An 18,207-nucleotide genomic window follows, 5' to 3' on the forward strand; every position below is an offset into this window, starting at 1 on the left:
GGTAATGCAAAAACTAATGCTCTGTCAGGTGCTTCACCGAATAGTGCTTTATAAATAAGCCTTTCCATATTCCATATGTTTTTTTTCCTAATGGGCTCTGCTGCCTGCCCCCCCACCACACACACACCAGACTTTACTCTGAAGCTGGGGAGAGGGGTGCCAGGGGTTCTCACTGACCCTCCCCTCTGGGGATTTCATTTACTGTTTGTACTATTGACCAATAATACCCTTTGATGAATTAGGGGACACTAATGGCAAAGAAATATAAAGAGCAATTAAAATAGTCCCCTGTTCTATAAAATGACAGTAGATTAGATTCTGTACCGTAATTAAGAGTCACAGAAAAGACGTTCAGCTTTTCATCAAACCATATGACAATTTCTGATTGTCTTCCATGGAGAAGAATGCGATGCAAACCACCTGCCTGTGATAAATAAATCTGTGTACATTAGCACGAAAGTTTTGAATATGAACAAACCAGGGAAAAGGAGAAGTGGCAGCAGGACTGAAGTTGGAGTCACGTGGTTTCAAAGTTTGTGGAAAGTTTTTTTTCCCCTTTTTCATGTTCTGCGTGTGTGTCAAGGTTTCAGAGGTGAGTCCTTCAAGGCTGGCAGCTCGGTGTCTCTGCAGCTGGTTTGGAGCTGAATTTCCAACTGCCCTCGAAAGTAAGATTTTTCAACATTTTTAAAGAAATGATATTCCGGCTTTTTTATTCACAATTTAGATGCAAGCGCTGCTGTGGTTTCCTTGCTAAGAATTCTCCTTTTCCTGCCTTGCGTTTTCTTTCTGACCCAGGTTTATTGGGACATTTTAAAATTTCACTGCCTGTGTAAAAAGGGTCTTTCTCTTTACTGTCAGATTAATGATGTTTGGGTTGGGATGCTTTTTGTTTTGTTCTGTGTTACTGTTGACTAGGTTGTGCTGACTTAAAAGGGACTTAACAGTCACTGCCTCGTATTGTTTATACTCGGTAAGTGAAGCTTGAAAGGAATCTCTAGATGTGTCCGCATGCGTTCGTGCTGAAGTGCTGAATGAATCCCTCCAGGCTGGGGACATGTAACGGGGGGGCGTATTCAAAGTTCAGCTGCTTATTAACTTATGAAATAGAGATTTTTTTCCAAATCCCGGTGAGTCATTCCCCTCTCATGGGACCGTGCTGTGTCACTCACCAGCACATCGGCCACAAGGCTTCCGAAATCCCAGGACACGTCCAGAGGTCTCGCCAGGCTGGTCCCTGGTGCCCGACTGCGCCTGGAACTTATGCTAGAAGCTTAGAGCCCATCACGACCTCATGGCTGTGTCTCTCCTCATGTGTCCTTGGGCACTTCACGGATCTGTGTGTGGGCCACGTTCACCTAAACTGAAGAAACTCCCAGAACAAGTGTTGTCTCTGTCTTCTTTCAAAGTGTTTTTCCATCCTAGCTATCCTGAGACGCTGCCGTGTGGCCGGAACAGCAGACATTCAAAGTGTTATTGACAAAGGGATGAAACTAAATGTCTTTCTATTTGTAGACAATAGAAATGTCAATTTTTTTGATATCCTACAATTCTCTTATGTTATGAGTTCTGTTTATTATTTCTTTGACGCCGATGGTGAAATGTCTGTCCCATAATCCATGCAGAGTTTGTGACAGAAACATCTTCTGTCTTCTGCAGAAGAAAAATTGGGAGGGGACCACCTTTTCCTTAAAACAACAACTCACAAGCTAGTTGGTAACGATGCTGCGATGTGTGTCATCACTTGCCCCCGTTACCAGGAAGCCTCCACCCCACTCTTTTCTTCTCCTCTTGTTCTCTGGTCTGGTTCTTCTTTCTGGAGATGTTAGGTTAACAGGTCGCTCAGGGCAGGTGATGAAATCAGTTTAGAGCTGTGGGATTTCAGGGAGTCACCAGAGAGTGGCGTGCTAGGAGCAGCTCACGTCTTTCCTGATTGGCGGGGGTTCTAGAATGTCTTCTGCTGAAGTATTTCCTTACTTTTTCAAAATGAGCCTCTACCTAATTATTTTTAGTGCTTCCAAGAGGTGCTTGAGGAGTTCCTGTTGTAGCTCAGTGGGTTAAGGACCCAGTGCTGTCTCCGTGAGGATGTGGGTTCGATCCCCGGCCTTGCTCAGTGGGTCGGGGGTCTGGCATTGCCGTGAGCTGTGGTGCGGGTTGCAGATGAGGCTCGGATCCCGTGTTGCTGTGGCTGTGGTGTAGGCCGGCAGCTACAGCTCCGATTAGACCCCTAGTCTGGGAACTTCCATATGCCACAGGTATGGCCCTAAAAAGAAACAAAAGTGGCGCCTGAAATTATTTTTATGGCTATAAAACATAAAATATAATATAAAAGATAGAAAACTAATTAAACAGAGAGATACCAGTGATAAATTAGATCATGATCTAATGTGCGAAAGACAAAAACTATTGCAGGAGCAAATCTGAGTTAAGAAAACAACTATCTTGTTAAAAAAAGAGCTATGATCATGACAATGAGACACATACTCGGATATGAAAACGTGGGGAAAGATACCGAGGCAGGAAAGACATCTATGGTTCCGGGGTGCTTATCTGAGTACTAATGATGGGGTCACTTCTTGGGTGTATGACAAACTTGGCTCTGAGCTTCCTGTTGGCAAATAGAATAGTCCCACTGTCCATACAGAATAAACCGGGCACTCAAGACTAAGTCATGCTTTTCCTGAAAATGAAAGGAGAGAGATGGCCATGTGGGGTTCTCAGAGTGGGACACAGAATGACACTAGACTGTGGTATCCCTGACATCCTTAGAATGTCTACACTAAGGACTCTCCTACACGGTCCTTGTAACACCCTCCTGCACAAGTTCCAGCACAAGGCCAGCTCTAGGGAGAGACCTCAGGGTCTTTTGTCTGCTGTTTTGACAGAAATGACTTTAGGGTATGAGAGTCTGGTTTGATCCAAGGATATATGCATTTTTCAGTGAATGGATGTTTTTCCCCTCTGGCAGCAGCAGGGAAAAAGCCCCACTTCCGTTCTGAGGTGGCATCGAAATGCCCACAGCTCATCTGCTGCTGTGAAGTGACCTCTCTGCAGGAGGTCATGTGAGCCGGGCCAGAAATTTCTTTAGAAAACTATTCTGGCGCAATACGAGGCTCTGAGGCTTTTGTGACCTACGATGTGGCCACACTCATGTCATCTCACTTCTGCCACTGAGCCCTTCAAACTGTTGGCCACACGTACATGCGTGTATCCGTGTGTATAGACACGGGTCTCCACACATGGGCGTGTGCTTCATAAAAACACCTCATGTTTTCATTTTGGAAAATGGCAAGCATGTCACAAAGTCGAGTGAACTTTATAGCAAAAGTCTACTTACCCACAACCGAGGTTCAACATTCACTCTGTATTATGCTTGTTTTATTGTGTCTGTCCCTCTGTCCATCACAGTAAATGACAGACATCAGTATGCTTCTCTCTAAATACTTGAGGCCATTAAACTTCAATACTTATAAACAAATATTATATTTTATGTAATATCATTATATATCAAATATATATTAGATAATGTAGGATGTCTAACATATATTACAACATACATTATGTATTATTATACAATAATGATTTTTGTTGAATGTGAAATTTACATAATAATAAATTATACAAATCTTAAGTGTGCATTGACTTTTAAACTTGTATATATCTGTGAGCTCCCAAAAGCACCGTCTTTACCCTAGAAACTTCCTCAAACACCTTCCCAGTGAGTCCCCACCCCAACATCCAGAGGCAAACACTGCTGTGATGTTTCCTGCCACAGACTGTTTGCCTGTTCTAGAAATTCATATAAATGGAATTATGCAAATTGCATTCTTTTGTTCCAGCTTTTTCCACTCAGCACTATGTCCTGGGCTTAGCCAAATTGCATGTATCTTCTTTTTAAAAATGCTGAGTATTGGCGTTCCCATTGTGCCTCCGCAGGTTAAGAACCCAATATAGTGTCTGTGAGGATGCAGGTTCGATCCCTGGCCTTGCTCAGTGGGTTAAGGATCCGGTGTTGCTGTGAGCTGTGGTGTAGGTTGCAGACATAGCTCGGATCCCGTGTTGCTGTGCCTGTGGTGTAGGCCAGCAGCTGCAGTTCCGATTCAGCTCCTAGCCTGGGAACTTCCATATGCCATGGGTGTGGCTGTAAACAAAATGCTGAATATTGCTCCGTCATGTGAATATACTGCTGTTCCTGGTCATCTAGGCTGTTTCCGGATTTGGGCTATTATGAGCAGAAGTGCTTTTAACATGCTGGCTTGCATTTCTTTTGGGTGAATACCTGAGCCTGTGATTGTTGGGTCAGAGAGCAGGTATAAGTTTAGTTTTATCAGTAACTGACAGTCTGTGTTGCAAAGCATTTAATACTCCCTCCAATAATGTTTAAGTTCCACTTGTTCCTTACCTTCACCAGCATTTGTGTGACTGATCTTTTTAATTTTAGGCGTTCTGGTTTTAATTTGTGTTTCCCTGATGATGAGTGATGTGGGTGCTTTTTCACATAGGATCAGTCACTTTTACATCTTTTCTGAAGTATCTGTTCAAACTTGTCCATTTAAAACACTGAGTTGTCTCATTCTTGGGTAGGAGAGAGTCTTTATGGCTCCTGGATGCTAGATTTTGTGTTTTTGTTTTTTTGGCTTTTGATTTTTTCTTCCAGTGCGAGACTATCATTCACTTTTTTAATGGTGTCTTTTCATGAACATAAAGTTTTCATATTGATGAAGTCTAATTTATTAATTTTTCCTTTCATGATTATTACTTTCTATAAACGGAGGACCCTTTGCCTACCCTCAAATATGGAGCTGTTCTGTGTTTTCCTCTAAAGTCTTTATGGTCTTAGGTTTTGCATTTGGAACTGTGGTCTATTTAGAATTAATTCTTATATATGGTGTGAGGTATGGATTGAGTTTCTTTTTTTTCTATAAATATATTCAATTCTAATTCCACTCATTCAAAAGGCTGTATTCTTTCTTCAATGGATTACTCTGGCAACATTTAAAAACATCGCTTATTGTTTAATTTGGTGTGTTTGTGTGTGTGCATCCATTGCCAGGCTCTCTATTCTTTTCCATTGGTCTAATTGTGGATCCTTCTTTAAATGCTATGCTGTCCTGATTATTGGAATGTTATGGTAATTCTTGGAGTTAGACAGTTGTTAAGTCCTCCAACTTGGTTATTCTTTTACAAGATTGCTTTAGACATTTTAGGCCCTCCGTCATTTCTATAAGAACTTTATAATCAGTTTATCAAAATTTACACACACACACACACACACACACACACACACACAGGCCTCTGGGATTATAACATGAGTCTTTTGACTCAATAGATCAATTTGGAGGCGAACTGACATTATAGCCATATTGAGTTCTATAATCCTCGAACATGACATATCTCTTCATTTCTTTAATTTTTCTTAAAAATATTCTGAAGTTTTCAATTTAGAGGTCTTGTCAATTTTTTCTTCAATTTATCCCTAATTATTTCATATTTTTGGTGGCATTATAATTGTATTTAAATTTTAAAACTTTTCACTGTTTTCTCTTAGTATATAAAATGTACTTTTTTTTTTTTTTTTTTTTTTTAGGGCCGCACCTGTGGCACATGGAAGTTCCCAGGCTAGGAGCTGCAGCTGCTGGCCTACACCACAGTCACAGCAATGTGGGATCTGAGCCATGTCAGTGACCTACACCACAGCTCATGGCAACACGGGATCCCCCACCCACTGAGGGAGGCCAGGTGTCAAACACACATCCTCATGGATACTAGTTGTATTCGTTTCTGTTGCGCCACAAGGGAACTCCAAAATGCATTTGATTTTTACATGTTGACCTTGTCTTCTGCAGCCTTGTTCATATCACTTAATTAGTTCAGTGACTGCTGGTTTTGTTTTTTTTTTTCTTTTTTTTTTCTTTTTAGGGCTGCAACCACAGCATATGGAGGTTCCAAGGCTAGGGGTCCAATCAGAACTATAGCTGCTGGCCTATACCACAGCCACAGCAACATCAGATCCGAGTTTCATCTGCAACCTACACCACAACTCATGGCAATGCAGGATTCCTAACCCACTGATTGAGGCCAGGGATCGAACCCACAACCTCATGGTTCCTAGTCACATTTATTTCTGCTGAGCCAGGGCAGAGATTCCTGGGTTTTCTGTGTAAACATTGTGTTCTGTGCAAATAAAGACCATTTTCTTTTCTTTTTGATCTTTATGCCTTTTATTTCTTTTTCTTGCCTCTGCAATGGTTAGCGCCTCTGAAAGAGGGGGCATTCTTGCTTTGTTCCTCATTTAGGAAGGAAGTGCTAAGTGTCTCACCGCTAAATACGATTTTGGCTGTCGGCTCCTTTCAGATGCCCTTTGTTAGACTGAGGAAGTTCCTTTTATCCTGATTTGCTGGATATTTTTTAAAAATAAAAAATGGATTTTTTTTTGGTCCAGTGCTTTTTCTATGTCTGTTAAAATGACCATATGGTTTTCAATTTTATTCTATTTATGTAATGGATTACATTGATTCTCATGTGTTCAATCGATCTTGCATTCCTGGGATTAACTCTACTGGGTGACTAATGCTGGGTTCAGTTTGCTAATTTTCTATAGTATTTTTGCATCAGTTTTCATGAACGATATTAGTCTGCAATTTCTTTTTTCTTTTGTAGTATCTCTGTCAGATCTGAAGGCAAGGGTTACACACCGATCATATATGATGAATTGCAAAATATCTCCTCTTCACTGCTTTTTTAAAGAGTTTATATCAGATTGTATTGGAATTTACCAGTGAAATGATCAGATTTTCTGTTTCATTTTTGTGTCAATTTTTGTAGAATATATTTTTCAAAGAAATTTTCTATTTCATCTGTTTTCATATTTAGTGGCATAAAGTTGTACATTATCTTTTAATGTTTGTAGGATCTGTATCAATAGTCTCTTTTTCATTGCTGATTTGATAATTTCTGTTCTTCCTCTCTTTTTTTTTTCTTGTTCAATCTACAATATCAACTTGGTTGGTCTTTCGAAAGAACCATCTTTTTTGACTTTGTCCATTTTCTCTATTTTTTCTGTCTTTAGAAAAAATCTGTTGATTTCTGTTCTTCATTGATTCCTTCTTCCTACTTACCCTGGGCTTACTTTTACTTTTTAAATTAATACAGTAGAAACTTAGTCATTGATGGTAAAACTTTTTTCTTTTCATATGGGCATTTAAAAATTACTTTCAAAACCCTTTAGCTGCATCTCACCAATTTTTCTGTTGTATATTTTATTCTGATTTAATAAGAAATGCATTCTAATTTCCCCTGTGATTTCTTCCTTGATCAGTGGATCATTTGGAAATGTGCTGTTTAATTTTTAAATATATCAGTATTTCCTAATGATCTTACTGATTTCCAATTATATTCCATTGTGGTCATACAACATTTCCTTGGGGACTTTCAACCTTTTATATCTGTTAGACTTGTTTTATTGCCTTGCATATGGCCTATTTTTTCGTGTACTGTGTGCCTGTGAAAAGATGTACACCCTGTAATTGTGCTCTAAATGTCAATTGTGGGCATAGGTTTGATAATTTTCAGATCATCCACATGTACTTACATTTTGTCTAACTGTTTTTATGAATTTTCAAGAGAAGGGGGTTAAAAGTTTTGAGTATAGTTATAGAATCGTCTATTTCTCCTTTCACTTTTGTCTATTTTTGATTCATGCACTTTGACACTTTGTACTAGGCACACATGCATTTCAGATTGTGATATCTTCCTGATGAATGGACTCTCCCATCATTATGAAATGTCCCTCTTTGTCTCTATTAATATTTTCATCTTGAAGTCTGTTAACCTGATGGTGTTGCAAATGGTACAATTTCATCCTTTTTTGTTGCTGAGTAATATTCCATTGTGCATATGTACCACATATTCTTTATCCATTTCTCAGTTGATGGATGTTGGAGTACTTTTTCTTTATCACACATTAAGGGAGCCTACAGGGGTATGATCTGGGGGAGAAAAGCAGTTGTGATGTGCCTTCTGTTAGTTCTCTGTTCAGCAGCCTTTGAGTTGGGTTGTGTGTGAGTACTCGTGTGTGTGTGTGTGTGTGTGTGTGTGTGTGTTTGCTTTCAGTTTGCTTTCAGCAACCTAAATTTTAAAGTGGAAAAGTAGGTCTTCTAAGTTTCTGGCACTGGGTTCTGGAAATAGCCTAAATTTTTGTATTCTTTTTTTAAAAAAAATAGTTGTTTTATGGGAAGTTGAAAGAAACTGTGACAGGCACATCTTGAACAGATGCTGTTGAAGTTAAGTCTTTTTTTTCTGAGGTTAGTCCATGTTCTGAGTCAAATAGTGAACCTGCACTTACAGGGTTGAGAAGGGCCCAGCAGGCCAGCGAGAAGCAGAGCCCAGTGCTCAGTGTCCAGACCTGGAACAGTAGTGGCAGCAGGCAATTTTCATGGGTGCTTTGTTTGGCGCTGCACCAGGGCATCTTCCTGGGACCTTTTAATTGTCATTGCATTTAGGTTTAATTGTTGTTGCATTTAGGTTTAAATGTCATTGCATTTAGATTTTAAAATCATCCCCCCCGCCCCGTTGGAGTTCCCATTGTGGCGCAGCAGAAACAAATCCAACTAGGAACCATGAGGTTTTGGGTTCGATCCCTGGCCTCACTCAGTGGGTTAAGAAACCAGCATTGCGGTGAGCTGTGGTGTAGGTCACAGATTCAGTTCAGATCTCATGTTGCTGTGGCTGTGGTGTAGGCCAGCAGCTGCATCTCCAAATCGACCCCTATCCTGGGAACCTCCATATGCCGTGGGTGCAGCCCTAAAAAGCAAGCAAGCAAGCAAACAAACAAACAAAATCCCCCCAAATAAGCCTCCGTGATGGAAGGTGAGTTTCTGGATTCTTAGCCACCAAAAAGCCTATCATTAACCATAGTTTGAAAACAATACATTCATTAAAAGGGTGTTCAGGGACAAGGAACCGAGTCATTGTGTTATGCTCTCTGTCCCAGGCATGGCAGACACTCCTCTGGGAAGAAGCCCAGGAGGGCTTCTGGGCAATGACCTAAGTATGTTTCGATGTTCTCCCTTATTATGTTAATGTATGTCAAATGCAACTGCTATGAAAAGAAAGTGTGTCTTGATCTTTCCCACCGTTTTCCATATCTGATGTTATAGCATCTATGTTTTGCATCACTAGAACTTGAGTCCCTTGGGAAAAATCATCTTTATCTATGTCTGTGTTCAGGGCTTGGTCTGTGGCCTGCTCATTCCATCCTAATAAATATTTGCTAATGACTCACAACCTGCCAGTCCCTCCTGTAGACTCTGGGGTAGAAGGGTACCAAGGCCATCAGAGGGCAGTTACATTCAGCCCCTGTCTACTAGGAACAGACTGGGAAGACTTCTTGGAGGAAGCGGCATGGTGGTGAAATCTGACGTTTGTGGGTGCGAGTCAGTCAAGGGGTGGGGGCTCATCTGAAGGGAAGGCAGGGGAGGGGGTGGGCAGGGCCGGAGAAATGGGGGTGGTCCAGCGTGCTGGGAAGAGGGGAAGGTGGTGCGGGCGCAGGGGTGGCAGCAGAGTCCTCGGCAGCGGCAGGAGGCCTTATGTAGGAGCAAGACCCTCAAAGGCTGTAATGGGATCCATCTATCGTTTTAGGGAAGAGCACCCTGGCTGAGGGTGGACAGTGGGGTGGTGGAGCTGGAGAGCAGGCGTGGGCTATCCACTTGCTGCCATGGTGGCCAAACTCCAGTCACAGCCAGAGACAAGGAGAAAAGCAGATGGACCCGTAGATATTTAGAGACTTTCTGGTTGGAAATAGCAAAGATATTCATGGCCTTCACATTCATAAAAGCAAGAAAAAGGTTGTAAACACAGAGGAAAATCTCATTTTTCATAACCGTAAGTCAGAAGTAATGAAAAGTTCTGCCAACGTGTGGGCGGAATGAAAGGAGACACAGTGAAAGCAGATTTCTGAAAGTTCACATTAGGTCACGTTTCCAGCTCGAAGGTGGCCCAGATCGGACGGGCGGACCCCTGATCTTTGGTGGCCGGCGTGGTCTGCGGCCGCTGGTGTCTGCGGGGATCCTGACCTCGGTGCACTGCCCAGAGTGGAGGGTGCGGGGCCGGCAGACCCCAGACCCGTCCTCACAGTGAGCAGGCTCCGTTGGGTGTCACAGCGCGGGCAGGTGTACCGCAGTCGGAGCATCCCGGCCCCCACCCCCTTCCCTTGCAAGTGGGGGTTAGGGGGGCGCTGCCATCACATCCTTCCTTTCCTCTCAAAAGCTTGGCTCAGAGTAATGGACCCATAAACTATGACCAAAAAACTGGACAAAAACCTAATAACCTGGCTACCAAAAGAAAAAAAAAAAGAAATTTATAAAACAAAAAAACATTTTGAGAACCCATGTGAAAGAAAACTGCTCAAGGGTAAATACTTGCTATTTCTCCAGAACATGGAAAAACTAGACTGCGTGTCCTTATTTAACAAGATGAGATGACAAAACTGGGAGAAAATGTGAAATGAGCTGGCAGAGTTCTGAAGAGAATTGGAACTTGCAAATGTTAGACATGAGAGTCATGCATATACATCAGGAGAATGCCATACTTTTTGACCATATGCAGTTGTGGTCACGGAGGACAGGTAAACCAAATGGCATGACAAGCACTAATTTAAAAAAAATTGGACACAAATGGAATGATGGAAAGCAGAAGAGAATTCTGAAGATATTCCTGAAGATAAGATTAGTTTTTAATCAACATTCAAATACGCAAGACCACCCTCAATAAAAAAAACTCCAAGGCATCGTAAATCCACGATACTTCAAAACGACTTTAAAAAATGAAAGGAAAAAAAAAAAAAAAGTCCAGGGCTCCTCCATATTGAAGCAAAATAATGTCTCCTATGCCCAGAAAGGGGACCTACTACCCACAGAGCTGGGGCAAGTTCCTGGTTTCTCTGCCTCTCATTTTCTTCTCCCTTAAAATGGGAGTAACCGTAGAACCCGCCATGCAAGGTTCAGAGGGACAAACTTGTTAATTTCAGTAAAGTGCTGAGATGAGTGTCTGGCAAAGAGCCTGAACTCTTCTTTCTCCTTCTCCTTCTCTGCTTCCTCTTCCTTTTTTTCTTTCCCAGCCTCCTTCTCTCTATTACTGTTACTGTTTAACAAGTTCCCAGAAGTTTGGGCCAAGAAAAGAAATAAGCTATAAAAAGATTGGAAGGAAGTGAAAAAACTGTCATTATTTGCTATTCACTGGATCTACTTAGAAAAATTGAGAAAATCAGCCAGCTTTCTGGACATAAGTGAACACGCAGAAATCAGTCATGATCATATATACCACTCTCAATTATCTAGAAAAGTAATGGATATGTTTGCCGCTAAAATAACAATAAGACTACAGAATTTATAGAAAATGGCCAGGCAAAGAATGATTCATATCTTGGGGGGAAATTTAAAACTACTTAAAAACATTTTGGGAAGAACTAAAAAAGGTTTAGGAGTTCCCGTCGTGGCGCAGTGGTTAACGAATCCGACTAGGAACCATGAGGTTGCGGGTTCGGTCCCTGCCCTTGCTCAGTGGGTTAAGGATCCGGCGTTGCCGTGAGCTGTGGTGAAGGTTGCAGACGCGGCTCGGATCCCATGTTGCTGTGGCTCTGGCGTAGGCCGGTGGCTACAGCTCCGATTCGACCCCTAGCCTGGGAACCTCCATATGCCGCGGGAGCGGCCCAAGAAATAGCAACAACAACAACAACAACAAAAAAGACAAAAAGACCAAAAAAAATAAATAAATAAATAAATAAAAAAGGTTTATAGTATACCCATGAGGAGGATAATTAATCATGATAAAAATGTTAATTTTTCCAAATTAGTTTATAAATTCAATTCAGTTTCAAGTGAAATCCTAGCAGATATTTGAAGACACTTGGAAAACGGATTCTAGAGGGTTGTTTCTCTTTTTACGGCCGCACCCTCGGCATATGGAGGTTCCCAGGCTAGGGGTCGAATCACAGCTACAGCTGCCGTCCTACACCGCAGCCACAGCAATGCAGGATCCAAGTCCCATCTGCAACATACACCAGAGCTCACGGGCCACACCAGATCCTTAACCCACTGAACGAGGCCAGGGATCAAACCTGTGTCCTCATGGATACTAGTCAGGTTCCTTACCGCTGAGTCATGAGGGGAACTCCAGAAAACTGATTTTAAATATATGTGAACCAATAAGGGCCACAAGAACGGTGAGCCAGGGTCAGTCTTTAAAGCTCTGCTTTAAAGGTAAACAGCAGAGTTAAGCATACAACTATTTAAAAGAAATAAGAACATAAAATAATGGTTTATTTAATCAAAATTAGGAAGAGTAGAAGAACTGTAATATGCAAATGTAATGATCTTTCACATTAGATGGGGACAACCAAAGGCTGAAAAGGGCCTGGATTTCTGCAATTTCCCTAGTGACCACTGGAGGCACTAGGCTCAGGCTGTGGGAACCAGGCCTCCCCAGCAGGTGTGCAAGAGGTGACAGCGGGTGTGCTGCCCACTCTGGGGCCTGTACCTGGAGATGACAGGAATTTGACCCTGCTCCTAATCCCTGAGGGAGTGGAGGTTGTCTCCTGAGGTGAAACATAACACCTCTCAACTTGGGGCTTCTTGGTGCCCAGCAGAAAGGACAGCTACCAGGCCCTGACCTGCCTCTAAAGCCTTGAAGCCTAATAACATCAGGAGGATGTGTTTGAGGAGCAGTGATGTTTTCATCTGGGACAACAGGAGCAAGTAGCTTGAAGGTCTGTAAGAGATGACGGGACAAATAAAAAGCTCCTCTGGTGCCTTAGATTGGAGTACATATTCTAATTCCTTTGAGTCCTTCTTAGGTGGCTTTTCAGGTAGCTAGGAATGCAGACTGGGGCCTTTGTGACAGTACATTCAGGGGATTAAACCCGATGTGAGCTTCTGGTTCAGTTCCTGGGGGACCAAGTGTACCAGGTTAAATGCAGGATGTCTGGTTCAATATGAATTTGAGATAAGCAAAACATCTTTTTTTTTTTTTTTTTTTTTTTTTTTTTAGTTTAAGTATGTTCCAAGAGGTATTTGAGAGGTACTGATAATTATGTATTGATGAGCTGAATTCTAAGTTAACTGATGTCCTGTATTATTATTTGCTGAGTATGGCAACTTTATTTGGGATACATGAGAAGCTGCCAAAGGAGACAAAAAAAAAGAAAGGAATTCTCTGTAAGAAAGATGGGCATTATTTTCTGAAGCTGATTCAAATTATCAGGTGCTTTGGGACTATACTTTCCTGGAAACATGGGGTTTGGGCTATGTGGCCACAGCGTGGTTCTGCTGGGTCTTGGGCATCTTCTGGTACCTCCTGCCTCCTCTCTGGATGAAGGTACTTACACGGTGATGGGGTGGCTGTCTTTCACAATCGCCAAGTTGACTCTTTTCTCCGCAGCATGAGTCCAGCGGCACTTTCAAGAGTCTGCTCTCGGGCCCATCGACTGTCTTCTTTAATCAACAGAACGAGTGGATCTGGCCCTATTCTCTTTTTTCTCCACATTTTCTTACGTCCGTCGGGCCCACATCAGTAAGGGGAGGGGCTGCTGCATTGATGAGGAGACATGGATCCGGATGCTAGACCAGGCTTCAGTGGAAGCCCAGGGTTTTGTGGAGGGAGGAAGTGCCCGGGATATAGCTCAGCAGTTCTCCTTCGTCTCCTTGGGGCTTTGCCCTGGCGCCTGGCCCAGCTGTGGTTCTTGAGATTCATGAAGTACAATTTGTCTTGCTATCTTTCAGAGAATTAACATCTTTGGGGAAATCTATTCAGTGGAAAATTGCTGCCCCTTCTTCCCGTTGTCACTGAAAATATAAGAATGGCTCAACTGTCTTCTTGACAATGTTATTTTGAGAACGATGGGAAATAATATCTCTTAAATTGCTTTGTGAGCAGACAGATGTAAGCTGAAGGCTCTTCTGTGAGCTGAGTAAGGACGTTATTAGGTTTTGTTAAAGTTTCAGTGACGACAAATTATTTCAATCGTGAAACATAACACTTCTACGCATAGCGTGTTGTCACATTTTTATAGCCCTAAAATAAATAATGAGTAAGTGCTTTAATACTTTTGAATGATCAGCAATTCTTAAGACCACCATGAGTCTCAGTGAAACGGTACTATCTTGCTTGGTGCAGAGGGCCAGCGGTCTGGGGTTAAATATTCAGGTTTTTATTTTGATTTCAAGGCCAAAATTTATCCTTTGCTTGCTTTTTTATGAAACAGAGGCAACATTTCCTGAAGTCGGTCTAAATTATCAGATGTTTGGGGGAATATATTTTTCGGGGGACAAGTTAAGTTTTGATCTACATGGACATGAAGTCATCCTGTTTGAGCTTGGACACCTTCTGACACTCAAGCACTTTCTCTCTAGAGGAAAAGGAAGGAAGACAAGTTTCTATAGGTGGATTCCGCCCTCTATCCATACACATCTATCCCTGAATAGCTCGATGTAAATCGATTCTGGGAGTAAAACTGGGCGTTTATTTGGAAGTGCTCTTCATCCTGACGGATGCCGCTCACTAGGAGTAGAGTTGACACCCAGCCAGTGGGGATGTGAGGGCCGGAGGGGCCTCAGAGCTGATAAAAGAAGCACCTCTGGACTCAGGGGTTTATCAGCCCCTTTGTTGTTCTGGTGGCTTCCTGGTGTTTGGCAGGGAGGCTGACAAAGAAGGAACTTGTGGGGGAGGAAGGGACTCGTGAAGTGCCTCCCTCCGATTTCATCTGAATGGATTTACGTCAGGTAAGAACTTCCAAGGGTTGGCCTGTGAGCATTTGCCATCCAGAGGCCAGATTCCAACTTTCCTTCTATGCTGTCATCAGGACTTTGTTCCAAAATGCCGTCGAAGTCCCACTGCTCCAACCCCCCCCTCCCCCCGACAGCACACCCTTAGGTAGGACATGAGCGTGTCCAGGCACAGACCCTGCCATCCTTGGACTGGTGCTCCGGGCGGACCTGAACTAGCCCTGATGCTCACGCTGGTTTTGTTTCCCGGCAGCTACACGGAAACTCATAAATGACCCCCTGCTGAGCAGTTGGGGTGGTCAATCCTCAGTCCTTCATCTTTCCATCAGATAAACAGTTTTGTGGTCGCTCTCTCTTTCATTGACCATAAATCTTTTGGGGATCTTATCTCACGTTAAAACACCACCTGTCTATCCTTGGCTCCTAAATTTATGTTTACAACCTGGATCCTTCCCCTAGACTCTAGGTTCATTTCTCCAACATCCCATGAGACATTTCTATTTGGGTGACAGCGACGAGACCCTCTTAGAGTAACACGTCCAGAACTGAGCTTCTGACGTCTACCCTTCCCTCCAAAACTTGGTCCTTGTTTGGTCTTCCCGCACCAGCAAGTGGTCCTTTCACCCTCCTGTGTCTCCGGGTCAGCGTCTGGATGTCAGTCTTCACACCCTCTTCTCTCTTGTCCCTGTATCTGGCTCATCCTCACAGCCTTTGAGTCAGTGTGGCCCTCAAAGGCCCCAGGATTCATCGCTTCTCCCAGCCCCACTGGCACCACGTGGTCTGACACCTGTCACTGTGCCCTGGGTAGCTCACTGGCCTCCAGCTGCCCTCCTCCCCTTTGACCCCAGAGCTGGGCAGTGGGGGGAGGGTGTGCATCAAGGGTGGGAATGGGATGATTTTTTTTTTTTTGGTCTTTTTGCCTTTTCTAGGGTCGCCTCCTGTGACATATGGAGGTTCCCAGGCTAGGGGTCGAATCGGAGCTGTAGCTACTGGCCTATGCCAGAGCCACAGCAACACCAGATCTGAGCTGACTCTGCAGCCTACACCACAGCTCACGGCAACGCCGGGTCCCCAACCCACTGAGCAAGGCCAGGGACCGAACCCACAACCTCATGGTTCCTAGTTGGATTCATTAACCGCTGCACCACGACGGGAACTCCGGGAATGGGATGATAAAGTTAAAGATGCCTACAATATTCAAGTAGAGATAGTCAGGAAGTAAAGGCAGACATGCTTTAAAACGTGATCTGAAATGCCTTTCACTGTCTGATATTTCTGTGCAGTTAACCGCAGCGTTTGTACCTTGTATTCATTGCCTGGGAAATTGTCTTCGCAATGACTCACAGTCTGTGTGTATCCGGTGAGTCTTTATGAGCCCCACGGCCGCAGAGCAGCCCAAGGCCGGGCTGTTCTCAGGGAGCTGATGGGGCGAGAGGACTCTGGCCCCCATGCACTGGGCACCAGCAGGAACCCACACAGGGCTTTTATCCCAAAGAGATGAGGTGGGCTTAGGAGGCTCCCCAGAAGGAGGTGGACAGCTCAGGGAAGTGGGGTCGTCTACAAGGTTTGAGTCCTGTCATTTTGGGGGGGCAGGGCTTGGTTTCAGTTTTGATTTAAGCTTCCTCATTCTATGAATAGTTCCTCGGTTTTATGCATCACACATGGAGGAAGAGAACCTCAGGGTCAGAGCCTGTAATTTCTACTCTTGGATCCGTTATGCGGGAGGTGGCGACAAGGGGAGACAGGCTGGAAGTAATGGGAACACGCACATCTTTTTTAAGTGGGGTCCTGTGACACCAACTCACACCTGCCCTCTTTCTCTGAATCAGAAGGGACATCAGCTTCTCTTTGCTGGACACCTGAAACTAACACCACCTTGTAAGTCCATAAAGTTTAAACATCCCCCCAAAAGGAAGAGAACAGTACAAAAACAGTAAAATACTTTTATATTGATCACACGTCGAAATGTTAATATTCTGGATGTATTGAGTTAAACAAAATATATGACAATTTCCAAGAAAAAGAGAGAGAGTCAGGATCTGAGAGCTTCTCAGGGTCCAGTGAACAAGAGTAACCAGGATTAGGGGACGGTTGCCGACCCCCTGACACCCCCACCCCCCTCCTCTGAAAGATCCTGAAACAAGTTTTGGCATAAACCAGAGCATAATCTTTATTTTCAAGAAAAATTTAAAAAAAATTACCTTCTGCACAGATTTATTTTCCCCTCAACTACTTCTTTTCTCTTTTAGGAAGATGAATGGTCAAGATGACTGATTAAGCTATTAATAAAGTGATAAATAAAATACATTTTCAATGGACTTTCAACTAATAACTTGAATCACGAGATTTACTGAGTCAGTGGCTGGGGATGGATTCAGTAGCTCAAGGGCTGTGTCTACTTTGTTTAAGCGTGAGGACGAGAAGCAGGGCTAGGGCTGGGCTCTGCCAACCCTGGCTCTTGTTGGCTTTCCCCTCGAAGCCAAAGTGACACAATATTTTTTGCACCTGGGATTCATTTTTATTTGAGACCTAGTTCTGAAATAAACAAGAGGGGCCGTTTGCTTCCACTTTGGAAAATTTGGTGAAGGTTAAGTTATCAGTGATTCAAACCAAACCATGTTAGACATGGTTATTCAATTGGTAGAAATGGTCTCCATTAATTTTTTTCCGTGGGCTGCTAATTGCTGTTTTTCAGCCTACAATTTCTTGCAGATGCTTTGTTTGAAACCATGATTGTGGCTTCTGCTAAATCCTTTGAAATTCAGGCCTTTAATCCTATGCTTTACAAATTGTTTTAAAAGTACTGATCTAATTAAGCAAATTGATGCAAATATCACTTGCCAAGACCAAATTTTTCTTGTCTAATGGACTCTATTTGTTCACATCGTAACTTTAATTAAACTCGGGATCCTGACATGCATAGTCAAGTGCGTCTCAATATGCCGTAGCATCAGTGTCTGTGAAACTGGGGGGTACTAGGGGTCCTGGCGCAGTGGTGGCTGGGACAGTCCAGCCTGAAAGTATCATTGACAGTGTGCTTTTTTTGATCTGTGGAGTCACCGGAGAGCTTGTGTTCAGGAACACAGGGGGTCCACTGACTTATACTCAATGGTCAGAACGATACACTGAGGAGTCATCACTGGGATGCTCCCTGTATCCACCCGGCTAGTTTCATTTCAGATGTGCTCTTTTCTTCTTCAGAAGGTCCATGTGGGTCTTGTCTGTGTCTTCCTTTTCTCACTACATTATGTTCACGTTTCCCCTCTAGATTCTTGGATATGAGAGCTTGTAGTTGTTATTTCAGTGGTCTCTCTGCTGATCCCGTCATCTCTGGCATTTCTGAATCCATTCTTCTTAATTAAGGCCTCCCTTAGTAAGTGACAATCTTTCCCTGTTCCTTTCCTGCCTGGTAAATTTTCTCCTAGCCTTATTG

General features: G+C 43.1%; 1 protein-coding gene across 8 annotated transcripts in view; it reads left to right on the top strand.

Moving 5' to 3' along the window:
- ST18 (ST18 C2H2C-type zinc finger transcription factor) overlaps positions 1 to 18,207 on the top strand; it is a 300,959-nt gene that overhangs the window by 6,176 nt on the left and 276,576 nt on the right. For 7 of the 8 annotated variants that reach the window (XM_085022393.1, XM_085022392.1, XM_085022399.1 and 4 more), the window contains exon 1: positions 589 to 665. The exons of the other annotated variant lie outside the window; for it this stretch is intronic. The gene's annotated coding sequence lies outside the window, so the exon portion shown is untranslated. Of the gene's footprint in view, positions 1 to 588; positions 666 to 18,207 lie in introns of those variants that run through there. 8 annotated transcript variants of the gene reach the window in all.

Source organism: Sus scrofa, chromosome 4 (genome assembly GCF_054392235.1).
Source record: "Sus scrofa isolate SSC_HxYL_T2T_F1_AM1 chromosome 4, Sscrofa_HxYL_maternal_Yorkshire_Landrace_v2.0, whole genome shotgun sequence".
NCBI classification, from domain to species: Eukaryota; Metazoa; Chordata; class Mammalia; order Artiodactyla; family Suidae; genus Sus; species Sus scrofa.